The sequence below is a fragment of the Peromyscus leucopus genome, chromosome 20 (genome assembly GCF_004664715.2).
Source record: "Peromyscus leucopus breed LL Stock chromosome 20, UCI_PerLeu_2.1, whole genome shotgun sequence".
Classification (NCBI taxonomy): domain Eukaryota; kingdom Metazoa; phylum Chordata; class Mammalia; order Rodentia; family Cricetidae; genus Peromyscus; species Peromyscus leucopus.
This window is the reverse complement of record NC_051080.1, coordinates 45,657,128-45,681,092: the sequence shown is the minus strand read 5'-3', so window position 1 is coordinate 45,681,092 and position 23,965 is coordinate 45,657,128.

Genomic DNA, 23,965 nt, shown 5'->3' with positions numbered 1-23,965 from the left:
AAAGTCAGAGATCTGCCCGCCTCTGCCCCCCAAATGCTGGGATTAAACGTGTGTGCCACCACCGCCAGCTTCTCACAAACTTTTAAGGAACCCTTGTCAATTTCTCTGATTATGAGTGGGAAATTGATTTTAAATAGCTTCTGAATCCCTTTGAAGAAAAAATAAAGCTACATATATTCTTTCCCATCATACAGTTTCATTAGAACCTTAGAGATTTTTGCACAGCAAAAATTAGTACAATTGGTCTGTTTGTTTGTTTTAAGGCAAGGTCTCATGTAGCCCAGGCTGGCCTCAAACTCTCTATATACCCAAAGATGACCTTTAACTCTTGACACTCCTGCCTCCGACCTCCCAAATGCTGGCTTGTAAGGTGCCGGGCTTGAACCTGCTCAGAACTCTGCCCACTGAGATGCGTTCTCTAGACCAATCAGGTACATTTTGACTGTTGGAGTATAAAACATTTTAAGGCAAGCTTTCATTTTGTTCCACAAAGTCTGCCAAATTCTGTCTAAAGCAAAGCAAATCATCCAGTTGTATAAAATTAGACACCACTGACATGTCTTCTTTCATGAAACCTATTATAAGTAGACATTTGTGTGTGAAAATTAAAGTCGCAGCGGTAATAAGAACTGAAAATGAACTAACCGAGTGATTCTAACTCATCAGAAACAAAAACCCAGTGAGAGTGCTGCTTTATGGGTCACACAAACAAAAACCCAAAAGCATAAGTGAATTCTCTGATTACATAATATTTTGGAAGGTTACTGGAGTTGCTGAAGATCAGAGGCATTCAGTTACTATTTCAGACGCCCTTGTGATATTCTGAAGGCTGAAGCAGGGTGTGGTTAGGAGGTCATTTTTCATAATAGAAAACACAGGCACGGACATCTTAAGAGAAAACTATAAAATCAACTGTGAGTCATATCAGTAACATAAGATGGAAATATTTGATAGCACTACAGCGCTAGGTAGAGGGAAGCAAGACGTGATGCATGGTGGGAGGAGCTTAAGTTCCGAGACTTTACATTTTCATGCACTTAATTGGCTAGTTTTTTTTTTTTTTTTTTTTTGGTAAGTATTGTGTTTTTGAGGAATTGTTCTAGGCAGCAAGCCAGAGCAGGAAATAGAAGATTAGAGAAGACCGCAGTCAAGGCGGACAGGCTCAGGCACAGAGCGGTGGAAAGGAAGGTGGAAGGTAGGAGAGAGGAACTGCCAGACTGGGACCAGCTTGAGAGGATAGAGCCTTCTAGAGTGGGCGGCTAGAGACACACAGGCGTGCGGTGAGAGGGTTTTCAAAACTTGTTAAGTGGTTGCAGACACTGAGATTTTGTGTGGTTTTGAAACTTTCATCAGATGGTTTATCACACACATACACACACAAACACACACACACATACTTGCACACACGCACACTCGCGTGCACACACACACACACACACACACACACACACACACACACACACACACACACACACACACAAAGACAAAACAGAAAAGATCTATGACCCGGATTCAGTTTGCAGTCTGCCGCGACAGTATCAGAATGGGGAGACATTAGCATTAATTACCGAGTGCTGCCCAATCTGCATGGAGTCATTATTTGTGCCCGAAGGAACCCGGTGCAGCAGGTACAGACACCTCTATGATGCAATGAGGAAACTGGGGTGACTGACAGTCACAACTTTGAGTGTCAAAATGTGTCATATGACAGATAAAAGTGACAGATGTGCATAGACGATGTAGTATAGACCCACTGCTTAATTGTATAAGGGAGGAGACATTCAACAGACAAGGCGGGCTTTCAGAGACTGCGGAGGTCAAGCTAGGGTTTTCGTTGAGCTTACCTTGCGTTCTTTGAACATGGCGGCTCATATTTGTCAGCCTGATCCCTAGGTCTAACCCTCAGGTTTCACTGCGATGGCTGGAGATCTTTGTGACTTGCTGTTTTATTTTTCTGTGTTTCTACTCACAGTAGGATTGGGTTCTCTGGGCTCTGGGCCTTTGGGTATGTTAAAATGGCTTCAGGGATCTCCCTACTCTTCATTTGAGCACTGAGTTCTATGGAAAGGGTTTCCAGAGCACACAGGTGTTTCATAGCAACGGAAGCACAGATGATGGGATGTGGATGTACCAAGGGGTACAGCACTTCCGTAGCATACCTGGGCACTGGATTTGACTGATCTCCAGGACACAGCAACAAAAATCTCACAGCAGAGATGCTTCTGCTCTACAATTGCCTTAAGTCCAATGTTTGTGCTTTCTGAATAGCTGAGATGTTCTACACTTGGTATACATTATTTTAAAATCAGAAAGAAATACTGTTTTGAAGTGTAATGTATAGAAAGTAGTGTAGCACACATAACTCGCATTAAACGTGCAAGCACCCTGGAGAAGCATAGGCGTCCTCAGCTCTAACAATCGCTCCTCCCCGAGTGGTTTGTGTCTCAGGTTTCCTGCTGAACTGGAAGGTCCTGTGCTTCCGTCTCTTGGAAGACCCTCTCCAGACACGTGGTCATCTCAGGATGAGCCGGCTCTCCCTTTCCACGGTCTAGACTTCGATGAAACATACTGAATAAATGGTGTGTTTCGGAAATTCCTTCCAGGTCTGTCCGGTCGGAATTCCTCCGCTTCTCTGAGGCCATTGTTAGGATTCTGCCACTCCAGCTACATGACCCCACACGTGCAGTTCAGTAGCTAAGTAAGGGGTCTTACGTCTTTTGTCATCTGTGCGCTGCGTGATCACGAAATGTGCACGGCATGGTCACGCAATCAGCGCATGCAAGGTGCAACTCCATAAGCCCACCTGCGCATGTGCAGGGGAATCCTTAAACAGCCGGACGCAGACTTCTCCCCTCTCTTCTGTTTTCCCCTCACCCACTCTCTCTCTCTCTCTCCCACACATGTTTCTGCCCCAGGCCTAGCCACGCTCTCTTCTGTCCACCCCTTCCTCCTGATACTGGGTTTGGTCGTGCCTCATACCTCGAGCCTCATGACCTTTCTGCATCGTAACCAGCAACGCTACCGGTTATTTAAAACCAACAACCATCATCCGTTACCATCTGGTTTAGTGGCCGTTTGTTCAGTTTCTATTGATTGCCTTTAAGATTTTTTTTTTGAGACCAAGTTTTGCTCTTTAGGCCAGAATGGCCTAGAATCCTCTATCTTCTTGCCTCAGTCTCTGGAGTTCTGGACTAGGGGAGTACAACACAGATCTGGCCCATTTCTCCATCTTTACACATCTTCAACAGGGTTAGGACTGTTGAGTGACTTCTAGTTATTCTGCTCCCCAGTTCTGTATTTGCTCTGTACTGCAATTTCATCTTTGGGACTTTCTGGGCGAGTTGTTAGTGTTCTTGTCTTACCTATTCAGTACTTGTCTGGATTCATCCAAACGTTCACTGATTTGTTCGTCTGTGTCTGCTCTTATCCGAGTCCCATGTCTTCTGACACGCCTCTCCCAGGAAGCCCTGCTCCAGGTTCCCTTGCTGGTGGGGTCCTGGAATACCACAGTGTATGAGCCTCTACCACGGCAGTGTGGGCAGCTAGCTGTTTTCTCTCACACTTTGGAGAAAGCATTTCTTTCGTTTCTGCCCATCTGTTGCTGCTTTGGCTGCCAGTTTAGGGTTCTTTGTAGGCAAATCACTCCTTTTTGCTCTTTGGCACTTTGAAATTTCCTAAGACACATCAACACACAAACTTGATTTGCTTTCTCCTGTTTGGAGTTCAGTGTGCATCTGAAATGTTCTATGATAATCTCATTTTCTGCAAGCTTTCCACCAGGACAGCCCAGGGCTGAGACATGTGTATATCTGTTGACTTCTGTTGGAATCCTGTGCCTATCACTGGCCCAGCAGCACATGCTGTGTTAATGTCTGAGCGTGAAGAATTGCAAATCACAGGCACAGAATAACACAGTGAGCCTCAGACTCCAGTGATAAGTTCATGGTGAGGAGTTCCAGATGTTAACATTTCTAGGCAGTGCTGGGGATCCAGTCCAGGAGTCAGTACATGATAGGAAAGATCTCCACCACTGAGACACATCCACAACCAACCTGTCATGACAAAGGTTATGTTAACTCCTGTGAAGGATTGGATTAGAGCAAGCTCCAGAGCTGGGCACTGGCAGGTCAAACTAAAAATCAGAGTGTGGACTAAAGTTTCAGATCACCAAACCAAGAAATGAATTGTTTTCTGACCTTCGAAGAAATCAGGAAGAAAAAAAGGTCACCAAATTTTCCATGCAGACAGGTTTCAACTGGCATGACAATGAAAGTCTCTGCCTGCAAATGGAAACTTTCGTTATCTGGTTACTATTATTTTTTAAAAATTATTGTTCTGTTTCCCTCTCCACACAAGGAAATTAACTTTGAAATGACCAATCTACTTTTTGCTCTCTGTTCTTGTCTATAAAACCAATCCCTTACTGGGTGTGGTGGCCCACACCTTTAATCCTCACACTCAGAGGCAGGCTGTTAAGTCTGTGAGTTCAAGGCCAATCTGGTCTATAAAGTGAGTTCCAGGACAGCTAGGGCTGTTACATAGAGAAACCCTGTCTCAAAAAAAACACTGAAAAAGAAGAAGAAGAAGAAGAAGAAGAAGAAGAAGAAGAAGAAGAAGAAGAACAACAACAACAACAACAACAACAACAGAAAAGAAAAGAAAGACAAAAACAAAAAGAAACAAACCAACAAAAAACCCAAAATGACCCCGCTGCTCAGCTCACTGGAACGTTTATTTTAGGAAGGTGGTGTGGTGGTTTAAATAAGAATGCTCCCCACCCATAGGCTCATGTCTCTGAATGTTTGAGTCCCAGTTAGTGGACTGTTTAGGAAGGATTATGGGGTGTGACTTTACTGAAGGAGGTGCGTCATTGGGGGTGGGGCTGAGGGGTAGGCTTTGAGGCTTCAAAAGCCCACACCTGGCCTAGTCAAGCTGCCTGGAGCTTGTGGATTGGATGTGAGCTCTCAGCTGCTGCTCCAGTGCCATGCCTGCCTGCTGCCACACTCTCCACTCTGGTGACAATGACCTAACCTCTGAAACTGGAAGCAAGCTCCCCAGTAAAATGCTTTGTTTATTAGTTGTGTTGGTCATGGTGTCTCTTCACTGCGATAGAAGAGTGTCCCAGACAGGTATGTTCCCTTTCTAGAATGCCAGTTAAGCTAGTGAAGATCTGCTGGGTGCTTGCTTTCATTCTATCCTGCGACACCCCAATCGTTCCGGAAATGGGGTGCGCCAGCCCTCACACTATCCTTCCTTTTCCTCTGCCTCTTTTGCAACCTTTAGATCAGAAACACTTTCCCACCTAGAATATGGGCAAGAGTCCCACCTTGGTGGGGATCTCCCATCACAGAGTTTATGGATGAAATATTTCACTCCAGCAATAGTTAGCTGTGTCTTTTAAAAAATGATTACACTTACATACTATTTTATTTAATCTTATTTATGCGGGCGCGTGTGTGTGTGTGTGTGTGTGTGTGTGTGTGTGTGTGTGTGTGTGTGTGCCACAGCACACCCGTTGAGGTCAGAGGACAACTTACAGGCATTGGTTCTCTCCTTCTAAGAGGCAGGTCCCAGAGATCAAACAGGTTGTCAAGTTAACGTTGAGTGCCTTTACCTGCTGAGCCACCTCACCAATCCCCCAGGTCCCTTTTATCCTGATATTTACAGGCTCATGTAGAGTAAAGCTTAAAAAAATACCGGGAACTCTCGCTGGGGCTAAATCTCAGCTACACGTTATTTCTTTTCTATTTGGGTGTTGGGGATTGGACCCAGGGTCTCACACATGCTACGTGTGTGCTATACCACAGAACTCTGCCCCTGGCCATATCACCATATTTTAGGGATTCCTCAGTGTCACAAAGTCAACCCTCCTTGGGAAGTAGGGCCTAGTGTGCATATCTACCTTAGACTCTCTGTTTCGATTTGGCTTATACTTATTTGGATGAAATTTACTATAAAAATGGATCTAACAATTGTTTGCTAATGGGGATATTTTGAGGCTTTTCTTGTTAAAGTGTGGTGATATTTCATTTGCTCTCTAACAAATAAAGCTTGCCTGGGGATTAGCCTGGGGATTAGAGGACAAAGCCAGACAGTATATTAAACACAGAGGTCAGGCAATGGTAACACATGTCTTTAATCCTAGCATTCGGGAGGTAGAGATCCTTCTGGATCTCTGTGAGTTCAAGGCCACACTGGGACCAGAGCCAGGCGTGGTGGCACATGCCTTTAATCCCAGCACTAGTTAACCAGAGGTCCGGAGGTCTGTACAGACAGACAGGAAGTGATAGAGCTGAGCGGAAAGAGGAAGTGATGTATCTGGGCAGAGAGAGGAAGTAAGATGCAGGGCACAGAAAGGTATATAGGCGTGAGTATACAGGAAGCAGCTCTCTTGGGCAGAGGATTTACTAGTGGTAAGAACTAGTGGCTGGCTTGTTCTGTTCCTCTGATCTTTCCACTTTCATCCCAATATCTGGCTCTGGGTTTTTTATTAATAAGACCTTTTAAGATTCATGTGACTTTAAGGTCAAATAAATGTTGCCCTAGGGTATGTGACTTTCTTGAGGATTAATTGTAATGACTCCGATAAATACTAAATGACTAACAAGGGAGAAGAGGCTTTGAACTTGTAGAATGACAACCGAGGACAGAAGGAAGGTGGGGGGTAAAGTCTGAGCTCACCTCCCAGTTTTGAAAATCATCAGTTCCTGAGCTCAAAATTCTTCTAGTCCCTGAGTTTGCCCTAGATCAGGTCAGAAAATCCCACCAATCCCACGCCACCCTGGAAAGTTCTGCACCCCACCCCACTCCCAAGAAACCCTCTGTAAAGCCCGCCTCCTGCTCTGTTCCCTGCTGCTTCTCCCCAGCAGAGGCAGCCCTCCTCTTGAGTCTCCTGTTCATCTCACAGGAGGTCTGTTGTGCGGGTGACTCTGGGGTGTTCCTTGTCTTCCGACTGCCAGGATATCTTTCCCTCCGGAGCTGCGACACTTGCATTGGGGAAACACTTCCCTCTTAGAGCTGCAATGCTTACAGGCCATGCCTTGTTCCCTCTCAAGTGCCGGGATTAAAGGCCTGCACACTACATCAGGCATCTTTCTGTTCTTGGCTGTAGAAGTGGCTAGTGGCTTCGAGTTCCCGCCACCACGACTTCTTCAAATGATGAACTATAACCTGAAACCGAGAGCCAAGTAAACTCTTGCTCTCTGAAGTTACTTATGTCAGAGTGTTTTATCATAGCAATGGGGGATATAAACTAAGACATAAACCATGTTGGCAGTCCACTGATGCCACCTCTACTCTCTGCATTTAGCCTCTTGAGTTTCCATTTAATCTGTGAAAAAAAGATAGCATACAGAGAAGGAAGAAATGAAGGATGGATACACGTGTACACTGCAATTATGAAATTCTTCTGGAATGACGGCACATGCCTTTAATTGCAGCACTAGGAGGTGGGGCAGGTGGATCTCTGTGAGCATGAGATCAACCTGGACTACAGACAGTTCCAGGAGACTCAGAGTTACATAATAGAGAGACCCGGTCTAAAAAAGGGGGGGAGAGTACTGGGGGATATTTGAATACACCATGAACCCCGAGTTTGCATTTACATTGATTAAATAAAATTAACCTTGGGTCAGGAGGCTGAGTTAGCAACTAGCTGACCGAACAAAATCATAGAGCATCAGAGGGCATGGGGAGAGATAGCAAGACACAGGAAGTAGTAGGGAGGAGATTGGAGTGGCGGCTTTTTCTAGTTTGGGGAAGAAGCAGAGGAATGGGTCTTTTGGAGATGCCAGCAAGGAGAGAAGGTCAGCTAGTTGGTGTTTGAATCTTAGATGGTCTTTTAATAAAAAAAAACCTTGTAGCTAGAGTTTTCCTGCCTGGCCCACAGTCAGGACAAATCTCTGCCACCTGCCAGTCCCCACAGCCTCAGACCCAACCAAGTAAACACAGAGACTTATATTGCTTACAAACTGTATGGCCGTGGCAGGCTTCTTGCTAACTGTTCTTATAGCTTAAATCAATCCATTTCCATAAATCTATACCTTGCCACGTGGCTCGTGGCTTACCGGCATCTTCACTTGGTGCTTGTCCTGGCTGCGGCTGGCAGTGACTCCTTCTGCCTTCCTGTTCTTTCTTTTCTCCTCTCTTTTAGTCCCGCCTATACTTTCTGCCTAGCCACTGGCCAATCAATGTTTTATTTATTGACCAATCAGAGTAATTTGACATACAGACCATCCCACAGCAAAACCTGGTACCAGATATTGAGGTAAAAGCTGAAAGATCAGAGAAGCAGCCACAGCCAGCCTCACCTCGCCAACTCCTCAGCTGATCCTGTTCCCACGAGTCCTCACCAGAAAGGATCTCAGCTGAACTGCTTTAGTTCCTGTTTCCTCACATCTTATATACCTTTCTCTGCCTGCCATCACGTCCTGGGATTAAAGGCGTGTGCGCTTCCCAGTACTGGGATTAAAGGTGTGTGCCACCACTGCCTGACTGTTTCCAGTGTGGCCTTGAATTCACAGAGATCCAGACAGATTTCTGCCTCCCAGTAACTGGATTAAGGGTGTGTGCCACTACTGTCTGGCCTCTATGTCTAATCTAGTGGTTGGCTCTGTCCCCTGATCCTCAGGCAAGCTTTCCTGGGGTACACAATATATTACCACAGCTAGTTGCTAATCAACCTCTTTGAGCTCACAGGTTGTCACCCCAGCCTTTGAGTTTTGAGTCTTATTTATAAATAGAATGATGGAGGTTTAGTTAAAGCTCCCTTTAGCAGCAGCGACAGGGCCAGTGCCTGGGGGAACAGAATTCTGTCAGGCTGCTGCTAGAGATGCAGGCCAGTAACTGTGGAGTCTCAATTGCTGGCTGAAATAGCAGTAGATTAAGGCGCAGCCACTGTGCCAAAGTTAAAACAACGGGGGTGGGGGGGTTATGAATTGCTGATTTTTTACACTTGGAACCTTGAGAACTTCAATTCAGCCAAAGGAGGGCACTGGAGCCAACCTTTAGTCCTCGCTGATTCAATAGCCTGGGCCCTGTAACACACTCCTCAGCATCTGGTGGTGGCATCACTCATAGCAGCCAGTATCTGTGTGTGCTCAGGGGTCACAGACAAGGCTAGGCTATTTTTCCTTCCGACAGAGTATATGAGATCTATTTACTAGTCTGTGGAAGCAGCCACTAACTAAAGCATGTGGTGCTATTTGTGAAGCTGCCACTCTTGCTGTGAGGTAGTTCATTTCCCTCCTGTAACCCTGTCACCCACTTCTGATCATAAAGCATAAGGTCAGCACATCTGCTCTTGTCATTTCTCAGCTAACTGTAAATACAATGTGACCATTCTGGTGTTTGCAGGAACCAGGAAAATCCTGGCTGGCTGTGGCCACGGTGATGACTGCACAAAACATCTGTTGAATAAATAAATAATCACCCAAGTGTTCCGTGTACAGACTTTTTCTGGGGAGATAGACACACATCTATTCACCCCAGATAGGGAGCTCACAACAAACCACAGTTCGGATACCACTGAAGTCCAACTTTGTGAACCATGAGTTTTATTGGGGTTACTTATAGGGGTGTGGGTGAGGACTTACTTACAGGAGCAGAAATGATCCAAAGACAGCTGCATCACCAATGCCACCCCTGCATGAGTGACAGTTTACAAAAGCTGGGAAGCTGGAGCCCATTCTACAGTCTGTGGGCAGCTCAACCAGCTGCAGGGTGTCCTCTCCAGGTGAAGGGGTTGCTCTAAACCTCTTCCGGGCAGCTCAGTCTGCCGGCAGCTCAACCAGCTGCAGGGTGTCCTCTCCAGGTGAAGAGGTTGCTCTAAACCTCTTCCGGGCAGCTCAGTCCCCTTCTGCTTCTTGCAGGCAGCTGGTCTGGTCTCAGCGTCTTCTTTGCAGCTTGGCCTGTCTGAGGAGGACCCTCCCAAGCCTACTGTTTACCCTTGAGATGGAGGAGCCTAGTGAATCTGGTCAGTTTCAGGGACTTCCAGAAGCTATTTTGAGTTGTTAACCTTCTGTCTTAAAGCCTTCCCAGCAGGATGGAATGTTTCAATCCTGAGGAAACTGATACACAGCACCAAGGTAAAAGTTATATAATAAAATAACATGGCTGAGAATTTTAAATGTTAAGATAATTAATATTGACAATATCACCCATAGGGGCTGTTGAAAATTGAATGAACTGATAAATGAAGATGTAATGTTACGTGTTGTTATTATTATACAGATACTACACATATCTAATCTTCCTGGACTCAGAACATGCCTCTGACCGCTGGCGTGCTGTGTGTCCTGGAGAAGTCTCCAGTCCTGTTTCCTATCATCTGTAATGTATGGCTCCGGGAATGTCACAAAAGGTTTTGTGTTTTTGTCTGTTGGTTGGTCTGTTTTTTTGTTTGTTTGTTTTTCTTCTTGTTTTGTTTTTTTATTTTATTTTATTTCTTCTTCTTTTGAGTCAGGATCTCAAGAAAACCACGCTGACCTCAAACTTGTAATGTTGTCAAGGATGACCTTGTGTTCCTGTTCCTCTTGCCTCTATCTCCTGAAAACGGGGATTATAGGCATGTGCCAACACACCTGGCTTACACTCTCTGATGTTATGAAGTCCAATTCAGATGTTGATTTTTTACTATTTGGATGATTGGTACACAGCAATCAATGGACAGATCATTCACGGGGTGCATGTTATTACTCCAGGAGTGATGATAACATGTTTGAAAATATATACCTTTCAGGACAGGCATCAATATGGGGCCAGGGCATATAGTTGTTGGAGTGCCAGGCTAGAACATTCCAGCCACAGAGGCTGGCAGAATAAAATCTGTGGGAAACTGTATTGTAAACACCTGGAAACCACTCTGGCTGACAACTCTTCCCATGACTCTGAATGGGTAGCAAGCCCAAGAAATTCACATTCCCCAGTGGTTTTCCTAGTAACAACCTTGGACTGGGACTCAGAAGCTAGCTTGAGGGCCCAGTTGTACTTTCTGACTGTGTGGTCACAGGCAAGTCGTTTATCATGGCTTAGCTGGAAAAGAGGAACTATCAGCCACTCTGCAGGACACTTAGGAGACTGAAGTCTGTATATGTAATGTCATTGTGTAGACAGCAAAGTACTGGACAAATGCATGTGTTAGCATTCTTCCCAGACACCAGGGCAGATGTTCCGATGTAGTAGCACCACCCCCTTCCCCAGTAAACGGTAGAAGCAGAGAGAGAAGAGGAAGGACTTACACATACACCAGGGAATTCATGAGCTGGAATAGCTAGCTTTAACTCATATAGGCATGCTAGGCTGGGTCCAACATACAGCTGTCATGGCTGTGTCTGTGTCTGAAAAATAGAGCTGTGAGGCAAGCCAAAGGGATTATTTCCTCCTCAGAAAATCAAGTCAGTGAGAGGAATCCCAACGACAGTAAAGGCCTCACAGGGTGACCATGGTGTTATGGTTTGAAAGAAAATGGCCCCCAAAGGGAGTGGCACCATTAGGAGGTCTGGCCTTATTGGAGGAAGTGTGTCTTTGTGGAGGTGGGCTCTGAGGTCTCACGTATGCTCAAGCCATGCCCAATTCGACAGTCTACTTCCTGTTGCCTACAAGATGTAGGTGTCTCAGCTCCTTCTCCAGCACCATGTCTGCCTGCATGCTGCCATGTCCCACCATGATGATAATGAACTGATCCTCTGAACTTTCAGGGAGCCACCCCAATTACATGTTTTCCTTTTTAAGAGTTGCCGTGGTCATGGTGATTCTTCACAGCAATTAAAACCCTAAGACAGAAGTTGGTACCAGGGACTGGATATTGCTGTGATAGGCCTGACCATGCTTTTGTTTGGAGGAATATGGACCGTGGAACTGTGGATTAGAAAAGCAGTTAAGTGCTGCTTGATGGGCCGTCCTAGTAGGAATGTGGAGCAGGGAAGACATCGGTGCTGAGTGTGATCTGATGAACTGTGGGGCTGGCGCAAGAGGTTTCAGAGGAGAATATTAATGTGTGGCCTAGAGATCATTCTTGTGATATTTTTGTCAAGAATGTGGCTGCCTTTCGCCCTTGTCTGAAGAGTCTGCCTGAGGCTAAAGTGGAGAGTTTTGGATTCATTCTGTTGGCAGAGGAAATCTCAAAACAGCCTACTGTAGACTGTCATGTGGTTATTAGTGTTAGCTCTGATGAAAAGGAGCAAGCTGAGCAGGGTAAATTACAAAATGTAAAATTTGAGGAGGAAAGGAGTATCAGGAAGTGGAATGGAGCTCAGTCCTGTGTTCAAGGAGATAAACAGATTAAGAAATGGAATAAAGGGAGTGGTGACCTCAGGGCCAGATCCCACCCAGCCAAATTTCCAACTTGTGAAAAGGAATGAAAGAAAAGCTTAGAGCCGTGTGTGGTGTGCTCGCCTTTAATTCCAGCACTGGAAGGCAGAAGAAGCTAGGGGGTCTCTGAGTTTGAGGTCAGCATAGTCTACAGAACAAGTTCAAGGACAGCCAAGCTTAAGCAGTGAAGGAAAACAGAAAGCTGTTGAAGATGTTATTGAATGAGGGGCTTATGTTCCAGCCCCAGTAAGCAGCAGAACTTGGCAACTTTGGCATCGTGGTTCTGGAGTTAAGGGTAGAAGAAAGGGGCTATGGAATTTGCCTCTGAGTCTAAGGAAAGCCGCTGAGGCCAGGCATGTGTCAGAGGTGTCCCTGAACTGAGGCCCAGAGAGTCCATTGTGTGAAGCTGTGAACTGAAGCCTGAATTGCCTTGGAGACCCCAAAATGTTAGAGATGCCACAGTCATGGAATACCTGCTGAGGAGAGCTACTAATAGGGAGTGGAACCAGTCCAAGAGAAAGAAGTCATCTAGAGTCAACAAAACTGAAAAGAGTTGGAGATCTGAAGAGCATTTTGACATCAGACATGGAGATGCAGAGTCTGGAGATTGCCCAGCTGGTTTTCGGTCTTGCCTTGATCCAGTATTTCCTCACTATGCTCCTTTCCCTATGTTTTGTAACAGTAATGTATATCCGGTACCATTGTGGAGGCAGGCTTTGAGGTCTCATCTATGCTCAAGCCATACCCAGTGAGATAGTCTACTTTCTATTGCCTGTAAGCTGTAGGACTCTTGGCTACTTCTTTTCCATCATGGTGTCTGCCTGCATGCCATGCATTATCATCATATTCCATGATGATAATGGATTAAACCTCTGAACTATAAGTGAGCCACCACAATTTAATGTTTTCCTTCATAAGAGTTGCCACAGTATGGGGTTGGGGATTTATTCAGTGGTAGAGCGCAAGGCCCTGGGTTTGGTCCTCAGCTGGGGGGGTGGGGGATTGCCATGGTCATGGTGTCTCTTCACAGCAATGGAAACCCTGACTAAGACACATGGGCAATTGAACAAGTGGCTGGAACTGTTTGCTCAGAAAATGGGATTTCCAGGTGACTACAGCAGAGTCTGTTTGTGCTGGTAGGTCGGGAGATTTCTGTACCATGGAACACTGGAGCAACCCAAAGCCAGGGCTGGAGATTCAGGGACCCACCTGGTTCCCCACATAGCCACAGAGCACCTTACAAACCATACAGTGCCCCTGGCTGTGGTGAAAGTGTTCTTTTTGTGAAATGGAGCTAAAAGGCAACCTGGGACAAAGAAATTCCTCTTGCAGGTAGTTTATCCCATATCTAACCTACATACATCTCAAGCCCTATACTAGTTACCTAGCACAATATGCTACAACTCTATTTTTGTTTTTAATTGTGTGTGTGTGTGTGTGTGTGTGTGTGTGTGTGAGAGAGAGAGAGAGAGAGAGAGAGAGAGAGACAGAGGTGGGGTGGATTTATACATACACACATACATACATATACATATACATATACATATACATATACATATATATATGCAAGTGCTATCAGAAGCCAGTAGAGGGTGTCAGGCCTTTTGTAGCTGGAGTTACAGGTGGTTGATGAGCTGTATAATGTGGATGCTGGGAAACAAAGTTAGGTCTTCTACATGCTTTTAACTGCTGAGCTGCCTTCCTAGCTCAATTTACTGTACAATCTTACGTAGACCTAAATAGAAATTTGAGGTAGTTGTCCTTCATTAGTTTATTCATTATCCATGTGAAAAACTCACTTGAGGCAGTGTGAGCAATACCAACACACTGGTAGAAAGCCTGGTGGTAGACATTAGAAATAAATTCATGTAGAGAGAGACCAACCTCTGCACTGGAAGTGTCTTCACAAGGCAAAACTCTACTCCTCAGCAGGGGCATCAGCTACTCATCAAAGCAGAGACGCAGGCTCCCAGGCAGGATGTGTACTGGGAATCTTGCCACTCTCACAGGTGGCAACTGCCTTTTCTGGGGGCTGGGGTCTGACCTCACCCTTCTCTGAGGTTGGCTCGCTTGAAAAGAACCAAAAGGACCTGTGCAAGGAAAAGAAGGAAAGGGGGAGGGGCCAGCCACTTAAAATCCCTTATGTCCTAAAAATGCAGCAGGGCCTTTGTGTAAACCCATGGTGTGTGTGTGTGTGTGTGTCAGGGTGGATAAAGAAAGACTTGAATTCTTTGTGGGAAACACACGTCTTTCAGTGTTCAGCTGAAAAGCTGATATTCAATGTTGCTTATGCTCTGACTCAGTCCTCCCCACGAGGAAGAGTTCTGAGCTGAGAGGGTGCAAGCTTCTAAAGAGCTGCATTCCAAAGCAAAGGAGAACGAAGGGATATGAAGAACTGTCTGTGAAGTGAAGGCCTCTTCCTGTCCATTCTTGATTTTTCTTCCATCATTTCTCCTCAGAGACATTGCTTCAGCCAGACTCTGCCTCTGGGCTGTCTCTGTCATTCTCATGTTGACGCAGTTGGCCTCATCGGAGGCCACCTTCCCTTTTTTATTCTGGGAGACAGAACTCAACCTTTTTCTAACCCTTCCCTATAAAATCTAGGCACATGAATGTGGTGATATATTGTCTACCCCAGTAAAGCTTATTTGGGGATCAGAGGACAAAGCCAGCCACTATATTAAACATAGAGGTCAGGCAGTGGTTGCACATGCCTTTAAAAGACAGAAAAATTTGTCTACATGGTTCCTACTTATAATAATTCTCAGCTGGTTAAGAGATATCAATGGAGGGTTCTCCCACAGGGAATGTTGAATAGCCCAACCCTGTGCCAATATTTTGTACAACAGCTATTGGAAGTAATACGTAAACAATTTCCTAAATCTATAATTTATCATTACATGGACAATATTTTACTAGCTGATTCAAATACAGATGCTTTAGAAAGAATGTTTGAAGAAGTAAAGAAATTTTTCCTTTGTTGGGGATTACAAATTGCTCCTGAAAAGATACAAAGAGGAGATTCTGCTACAAGCCGCAAAAATATACAAAGTAGGATTTCAGCTGATATTATGACATTATGACAAAGCCAATACCTGGAAGAAGCTGAGGGCCTTCCAGAGGTCAAGCTGAGGCTCAAGGAGCCTTGGTGACATTTGACTTTTGATTATCAGCTGTTTCCTGCTATGAGTTTCTTATGTGCCATTGTAGCTTTTCCATCATTTATTGGGCACCATTTCCCCTCTACTAAAGGAATATTTAGATAACCTTGTGCGCTGACAGCTATGCACAGCCAGAACCCCAGTTCAAGCCTCCCTGTAATTATCGTCATTGGCAGCATCCAGCCAGGTTCATCCCCAGATGAAGGAAAGAACCTCATCAGAGATACCTCTGTGCTCTCTAAGCATAGTTTGGACAAAACCCTGGCAATAAGGGGTATGGCAGTTTTGTCCAAAGCTTTAACATTTTAAATGCTAGGGGGCTAAGTAATGAATTAATTATATGAAATTTAGCATACTTAGCATGTATATAAATATGATTTTATATACATTAGAGAATTTGATCAATCATAAGATGATCAAGCTTTAATTTGTATCCTAATAATGATCTCTAATAGCTTATAGCTTAGGTACAACTTATCCTTAACAGTTTACAGTTCAGGTTGGCCAATCAATCAACAAGTTTTATTTCTTAATTATCTTTAATTAAAGTAAACTTAATCTTCACAATTTATAAGTTAGTTGTCTTTGTAAACTTAGAACTTAGGTTTTATACCTGTCAGGTTTAGCCTTAAAAATATTGTTTGTACTGGAGCTATTTTAATATAGAAACAGGAACTCTTATTCAAAAATACAATATATAAGGAGAATGACAATTTAATAAGTTCATTATGGTGTATCATGAATTAAGATAAGCACAGTGAAAAACTCAAACTAAAACAGAGGAGAGGGGTTGGGGATTTAGCTCTGTGGTAGAGTGCAAGCATTAGGCCCTGGGTTAAGTCTTCAGCTCTGGGGGTGGGGGGGGGGGGACAAAACAAAAACAAAAATGGAGGAGAATTTTTTATTTTTATTTTATTTTATTTTATTTTTGATTTTTCGAGACAGGGTTTCTCTGTGTAGCTTTGCGCCTTTCCTGGAACTCACTTTGGAGACCAGGCTGGCCTCGAACTCACAGAGATCCGCCTAGCTCTGCCTCCCGAGTGCTGGGATTAAAGGCATGCGCCACCACCGCCCGGCGAGGAGAATTTTTTTTTTAGCAGCTGCAGCTGGTCTGTCCAGGCTGTATCAAGACAGACAGCCGCTGAGAATGGCAAGGTGAGGGGAAAGGTGGAGACACAGGCCGAAGTGAGCTGAGATGCAGATAGCAGACAGCTAGGTTCAGAGAGAAGAAGAAGGCAGATGTTCAGGATTCCAATCCCCAAACGTCTTCGGGGGTCTGATGAATCCATACAGGTCGTAGTAGGGCGTCCCCTAACCAGGACCTGTAGATGTAACCAACTGTCTTATTAAATAAGAAACAAAGAACCAATGCAAAAAAGAAAGCCAAAAGGTCAGAGCTAAGAGCTAAAACCTTACCCTTCCTCCTGCGGTGGCCCTACCTCTCGAACTAGAGCTACTTCCTTTGTGTCTGTCTTTTTATAGTGTTTCTGTTCTGCCTTCTCATTGGTTGTAAACCCAACCACATGACCGCCTCGTCACGGCCTGTCTGTACAGATCTCCAGGTTTTCTATGATTGGCACTGAGATTAAAGGCATGTGTATCCAGTACTGGCTGTATCCCTGAACACACAGAAACTTACCTAGCTCTGTCTACCAAGTGCTGGGATTACAAGCCACCACTGCCCTGCTTTCCTATAGCTTGCTAATAGCTCTGACCCTCGGGCAACTTTATTTATTAACATACAAATAACATTTTAATACAAATAAAATATCACCATAAGGACCTGTTTTTTTTTGTTGTTGTTGTTTGTTTGTTTGTTTGTTTTTGTTTTTTTTGCAGTGGGTTAACTGAAGTTCTTGTACTTGGCCCAGATTTTTGTAAATTACCAAGAATTTTAATAGTCAATCCAGAAAGAGGAAAGAGAGAGAAAAAGACCCTTTTTTTTTTAGGAGAGCTGGAAGTTGCCATAAGTTTTTAAACTGGCTCTAGCTGTGAGGCTTGCATTGTTATTTAAATGAAGGTTGCTGGAGTGAGCTCCTAGTAGCTGCAGGGCAATTTAGAAGTTTAGGGCTCAAGTTAGCCCTTAGATTCCTTAAATTAGTTTAAGCAAAAAAAGGCTGTTTGTAGCAGGACGCTGCTGTTACTATGGAGAACACAGTGAACTTCATTAGCTCTAGTTTATGCTCTCAGGAGGTCTGGTAGTGTGATAACATTGTGTTGCCTCCTTGTAAGTCCCCAAATGAAATAACAGCAGGTTTCTCCCTAAAAGGAAGGGGTTAGAATCTCTGCTGCTTATCATAGTCTGCCAGTGAAACCATTCCATAAGGTTAGCGGCTTTAGGGGGGTCCCCTAAATCTTTCCTTATGTTTTTTAGGAGGCCTTATGGGGTTCAGATAGTCTGTTGCTTCCTTATCTAAGCCTGTAAACAGACTGGAACTGACTGAAATGCTTTTCACCTTAAGCTTGTGTCCTGTAACTTCTATCAAAAGCTGATTCTCTTTAGACTCATACTCACTCATGGTGTGAGAAAGATTCTTAATAGGAAGGGGGTGTTCAACTACCCACCACAAAGAGGCCTGGGGTTCCTCCCGGTCTGCAGCACCTTTCGTGAGGTCCGTCGGTAGCCGGCACTTCAGGGGTCACCTTTACGACTCCCCAGAGAGACTGCCTCTTCTCTGGACAGCCTCCATCAAGCAACACCCCTGCTTTTTGAGTGTGCTTGGCTGATTACACTCCTGAGACTGAGTACCCAAGGGCGAGCCAGGTCTTGTATAATATTAGAGGGACCAGCCTTAATATTAGACATCCCAGGGGCTCAGGAGAGAGAACTATGAACGGCGAGGACTATTTTCAGGAAATAGAATCTCAGCACACAGAGCTCTTAGTCCAGTCATTGATTCTTCCAAATCTTCTTCTTCATCCTGTGCCCTGGGAGTCCTGGTATATATACACTTAGAAGCAGTAATCCCTTGGCAGTGCAAAGCCAGGCTTCCAGGGTCAAGCGGAGGGGTGATAAGAATCATATAGAGAGGCAATAACTGTTAATTATCATTTGCAACCCTAAGAGGGAAGTGACTAATGGGGAAATGAATTAACTAAAGGCTAAATTTGGGTAATATCTAAGAAGAGGGATCTTATGTGCTCAACTATAATCTTAAACGTGATTGGTAGAAAATGTTAAGAATCTATAAGCTGCTAGGTCAATGGGAGAAAATAAAACTGCCTTCTTTTTTTCTGTGGCTCCTATCTGTCCAAGCTACCTGCAGGGTGGGAGAAAATGTGCTCGGTCTCTAGACAACCTGTGTACAGCTAGATGCCTCTGGTGATAGTTAAAGGGAGATCTGGAACTAGAGGTAAGATTTGGGAAAGGAGGAAGTTAAACTTAATTGGTACATTCACCAGGCCTTCTCAAACGGGTAGTCTGGATGCTTAAGTCTGTTCTTAGAGAGTACAGAGGTATCTCTGATGAGGTACTTTCCTCTGTCTGAGGATGGACCTGGCCGGATGCTGCCAATGATGATAATTACAGGGAGGCCTGAACTGGGGTTCTGCCTGTGCATAGCTGTCAGTGCAGAAAAGCTACAACAGTACACAAGAAACTCATAGCAGGAAATGGCTGATAATCAAAAGCCAAATATCACCAAGGCTCCTTGAGCCTCAGCTTGACCTCTGGAAGGCCCTCAGCTTCTTCCAGGTATTAGCTTTGTCATATCAGCTGAAATACTACTTTGTATATTTTTGCGGCTTGTAGCAAGATTCTATTAATTATTTAGGGTATAAAATAGGTCTACAAAAAAATTAGACCCAAAAAGGTGCAAATTAGGAGGGATCAATTATGAACTCTGAATGACTTTCAAAGATTATTCAGAGACATTTCCCATCTACGAATTGTTGTTGGGGTAAAATATGATGAACTGAGTAATTTGTTCAAAACCTTAGAAGGTGACAAGGCCTTAAATAGTCCAAGAGAATTGTCAACTGAAGCTGAGAGAGAATTGGCCATGGTGGAAAAGAAAGTACATGAAGGACACGTGGATTGTGTGGATCGAAAGCTTGACTACATTTTGGATATTTTACCCTCAAAGCATTCTCCTACAGGAATTTTAATGCAAAGGGAAGATATTATATTGGATGGATATTTTTACCAAATAAACAGAGTAAAAATTAAAAACTTATGTGGAAAAGATCTCTGACTTGATTTTAAAAGGAAAATTGAGACTTTGTCAATTAGCAGGAATAGACCCAGGAGAAATTGTAGTACCTTTAACTAAGGAGGACATCAACAAATTATGGCAGAAAGTGAACCTTGGCAAAGAGTTTGCAGTAATTTTTTTTGGAGAGATCAATAGCAAATATCCCAAAACTGATAGAATTGAACTTATAAAGAGAGCTGATTGTATTCTGCCTCACACTGTTCGGGAAACACCCATATTTGAAGCCCAAATATTTTATACAGATGCAAACAAACAAGGAAAGGCAGGTTACAAGTCAGAAAATTTAAGTAAAGTGGTTTAAAGTCTTATAATTTGGTTCAAAAATCGGAATTGTATGCTATTCTGTTGGTATTAATGGATTTGTCTGAACCTCTTAACATAGTTACTGACTTTCAGCATGCTGAAAGGGTGGTCTTACATATTGAGACTGCAGAATTTATGCCTAATGAGTCAGAATTAACTTTGTTATTTATTCAGTTACAAGATATAATCAGGAATAGGAAGCATCCTTTATATATAACTCACATCTGATCCCATACTGGTCTGCCAAGCCCTCTAGCACAAGGTAATGACAAGATCAATAAACTATTGATAGGAAATGTGCTGGAGGCCTCAGAATTTAATAAAAAAAAATCATGTCAATAGTAAAGGTTTAAAAAAGGATTTTTCCATAACCTGGCAACAAGCCAAGGAAATTGTAAGGAAATGTCCTACTTGTTCTTTTTACAATCAGACTTCATTACTGGCAGGATATAACCCAAAGGGTACTCAGAGGAATACAATCTGGCAGATGGACGTGTTTTCACTTTGCAGAATTTGGAAAATTGAAATATGTACACCACACCATCGATACTTATTCAGGATTTCAATGGGCAACTGCTTTGAGTTCTGAAAAAAGCTGATTCTGTAATTACTAATTTGCTAGAAGTTATGGCCATCATGGGTATACCTGCACAAATCAAAACTGACAATGCTCCAGCATATATCTCTGGTGAAATAAAACAGTTTTTTGCTTATTACAATATAAAGCATATTATAGGCATACCACATAATTCCACAGGCCAAGTAGTTATAGAAAGATCAAACAGAACTCTAAAGGATATGCTAAATGAATAGAAAGGGGTAACAAAACCCCCAGAAATAGATTGCATAATGCTCTATTAACTTTGAATTTTCTCAGTGCTAATGAGAAAGGAAAAACAGCTGTGAAGAAACACTGGATAAAAAAAAAACTACAGAATTAAATCAGCCTATATACTTTAATGATGTGCTGACCTCAGAATGAAAACCAGGATATGTGTGACATTGAGGATGAGGTTTTGCTTTTGTTTCTACAGGAGAAGATAAGCTGTGGATACCATCAAAATTGATAAAGGTTTGATTTGAACAAGAGAGACCTCTTAATTAGAAAAGGTGATAGTTCATCAACCAGCATGACCATCCAAATCAAACTAACTTATACCACTAACAAATGCTTTTCATTTAATCAGATATAAATTGCCAAAAGGGAACCTCCCCAAAGTTAGGCTAGGGAAGAGTTTTTGTTTTTGTCTTTTAGGAGAATAAAGGCTAAGAAATCTGAAGAACACTGGACAAATGAGACATCTCAAGAAAAAGGACAAATCATCTAGAAAAAAATGTCCCAAGAAAAAGAGTAAATTGGCCTATTGGTATATCCACATATAAAATTTCATAAATCTTCCTAAATGTTTATTTCTACTCTTCTCTAAAGACACTTAACACAAAGTGTTAACACTTAACACAAATGGTCTTTTGTAGTTGCAGTTCAATTAAAAATTAAAGCTGGCTTTGGAGTTGGAGCATGGCTCTCTCCTTCTCTAAACCCAAGCATTTTGTTAAAAGGAAAATGCAAAATTTCTGTATCATGTCACAAGAAAGAGCCATCTGATATGGGACAGAAGAAAACCAAATAAATAAATAAATAAATAAATAAATAAATAAATAAATAAAAGAATATTCTATTGCCACTAATCTCAATTTTTTGGTTATATTTTGATTCTTTAAACTTTCCATAAGATATGAATTTTATATCAAAATTTGTAAGGTTTATATATATATTTAAAACTTTTGTTATGATATTAATGGTCATATATATAGAGTACTAACTAATTCTAGAAAAAAGGCTTCATTTAGCTGCCTATTCATGGCTTTGTGTTAGAGTCTCTATGAGTTTTCTGCAGGGAATCATGACCAGGCCTAACAGCAAATTTGAAGTCTCTAGAAAGATGATGGGGCCTCACAATGAGGATTCCACATGGATAATAATAATACCACTAAGCTGACAAACATCACCAAAAGATCAGCTTTGAACTATAAACTGCTCAGAACAATTATGAGATGGCTAGCTGAGATGATCCAGCCTCACAGATTATTTAAACAAGAACTTGAGATAAGCCCTAAACTTTTGCATTATGCAGAGACTGGACAACAAATGATATAGCTACTTCTCCTGGAACTTGACAATTAACCCAAAACTTTTCTTTTCAGGATCCCCTAAAGATACCTTTGCCCACAAACAGCAGGAAGTAATCTTAAGAACATGACACCCATATTCACAAGAGGTGGGGCGGATGGTTTTTGGTCTTTTAATGGGATATGGATTTGGGATAATTTTCATTGTTTGGGATGGTTGGTTACAAGTTGTTATTGTTAATGATCAGGAAAAAGGGCTAAACAAAGGAGATTAGATATAAGGTTCTTGTTTGAAAGAAAAAAAGAAAAAAGGGGATATAGATAAGAGGTAGATTATTGAATCTACTCTGAAAAAAAAGAGAGATAGAAATGATAGAATAAAGGGTAGATTATTGAATCTATTCTGAAAAGAAAAAAGAGAGGATATAGATATGATATAGATAAAAAGGTAGATTATTGAATCTACTTTTAAAAGACAACTACTAGTTTTAAATACTTTACATTGGATTGGATTTTTATAAATTGTGTACAAATTATATATATTTAGATTGATATTGTTAGACAATGCTGTACATATATTTCTTTTCTTTTTTTTTAGATTTATTTTTATTATAAGTTTCTGTCTGACATATTCTGCAGCAGAAGGGCACCAATCTCATTAAGATGGTTTGACTACATGTGTTACTGGAATTGAACTCAGACTTGAAGACAAGCATGCTCTTACTCTGAGCCACTCTCAGCCATATATTTCTAATCTTATTCAAGATATTGTACCTATACAGTTCATTTAACAATGTAATGGAATTTGCTAATCCTTGAATGTTATTATTACCAACTATTAGGATATAAACAAATGAAAGTTAGTAGTTAGACATTACAATTGAACTTGTAGTCGTATTAGGTATGTTTTCAAGATCAAGCAGAGATATATTTTAGATAGACAGGTAATCTTCAAATCCTTTAGAGATCTACAGAATATGGCATTTAAAATGTTTTAATAACATAGTTTTTTTTCTTTTCTTTTCTTTTCTTTTTTTTTATGACTATGAGACATGTCTGTTCCTGGCTGCACCAATCTACTTCAGAAAAGATATGGGCATTGAAGAAACTGTATATGGAGTTAATTTTCATTGTGGCAAAATTTAGTCACTGGGCAGCAAAGTGCCCTCGCATTGACTGCTGACAGTATGCTATGCAAAATGGACAAACAGGACAAAAAACACAGGACTACTGATCCTTGCCAAAACAAGTGTGGTTGTGGCTTTAGCAACAGGCATCCTCTGAGGCCAGGGCAATATGGCACCATCGCTGAAGTGGCTTTGCAATCCAGAAAAGGTACAGTGCCCTTTCTTCAAAGGCAGCTGAACAGGCAGTGGACTGATGGCTTCTGATGTGCAGTGGAACAGTAGCTGAGACAGTTATTCTTGAAGGAGTAAGTAGGCTGATGGGAGTCTAACCTTTCAATGGTAGACTGGCTTTTAACAAAGGAGATGAAGCTACCCACAAATCAAGAAGAATGGGCAGCCAAATTCCCAAAACACCAGCAATTTCCAGAATTTAAAATCCTCAATCATAACTGGTGGATTTCAAGTTTATCTGGTATATGGAATACTTGGACTGAATGTGAGTTCAAACTGTAGGCCTTGTGTACATCCTACTTCATAAGTGAGTCTATAGGCCGAAGATGATACCCCAATGTGCAGAGAAACCTCGGATCACTGTCCAGGCAGCTGGCTGTTTCTGTCAGAACTCATATTTTAGAAGTTGCTTGTTAGCACTTCCTTTTTTACTAGGTAATATTATTTCCTTCTCGGGTCTCTGAGGGAGTTGAAGATTAGATAGTTATAG